The sequence below is a fragment of the Mizuhopecten yessoensis genome, unplaced genomic scaffold (genome assembly GCF_002113885.1).
Source record: "Mizuhopecten yessoensis strain PY_sf001 unplaced genomic scaffold, ASM211388v2 scaffold5803, whole genome shotgun sequence".
In the NCBI taxonomy this organism is placed as follows: domain Eukaryota; kingdom Metazoa; phylum Mollusca; class Bivalvia; order Pectinida; family Pectinidae; genus Mizuhopecten; species Mizuhopecten yessoensis.
This window is the reverse complement of record NW_018406231.1, coordinates 269570-270455: the sequence shown is the minus strand read 5'-3', so window position 1 is coordinate 270455 and position 886 is coordinate 269570.

The following is an 886-nucleotide window of genomic DNA, read 5'->3' as shown; positions in this document are numbered from 1 at the left end:
GTTTAGACTCGGGGTTAACTATGTTTATTGTGGAGTAGACTACGTTTAGACTTTACTATGTTTAGACTCGGGGTTAGCTATGTTTATTGTGGAGTAGACTACGTTTAGACTTGGGGTTAACTATGTTTATTGTGGAGTAGACTACGTTTAGACTTGGGATTATCTATGTTTATTGTGGAGTAGACTACGTTTAGACTTTACTAAGTTTAGACTCGGGGTTAACTATGTTTATTGTGGAGTAGACTACGTTTAGTCTTGAGGTTAACTATGTTTATTGTAGGAGTAGACTACGTTTAGACTTGGAATTATCTATGTTTATTGTTGGAGCAGACTACGTTTAGACTTTACTATGTTTATACTCGGGGTTAACTATGTTTTATTGTGGAGTAGACTATGTTTAGACTTGGGGTTAACTGTGTTTATTGTTGGAGTAGAGTACGTTAGACTTGGGGTTAACGATGTTTATTGTTGGAGTAGACTTCGTTTAGACTTGGGGTTAACTGTGTTTATTGTTGGAGTAGAGTACGTTAGACTTGGGGTTAACGATGTTTATTGTTGGAGTACACTACGTTAGACCTGGGGTTAACTATGGTTATTGGTGGAGGAGACGACGTGAGACTTGGGGTGAACTATGTTTATTGTTGGAGGAGACTACGTTAGACTTGGGGTTAACTGTGTTTATTGTTGGAGTACACTATGTTTAGTCTTGGGGTTATCTATGTTTATTGTTGGAGGAGACTACGTTAGACTTGGGGTTAACGATGTTTATTGTTGGAGTAGACTTCGTTTAGACTTGGGGTTAACTGTGTTTATTGTTGGAGTAGATTACGTTTAGACTTGGGGTTAACTGTGTTTATTGTTGGAGTAGAGTACGTTAGACTTGGGG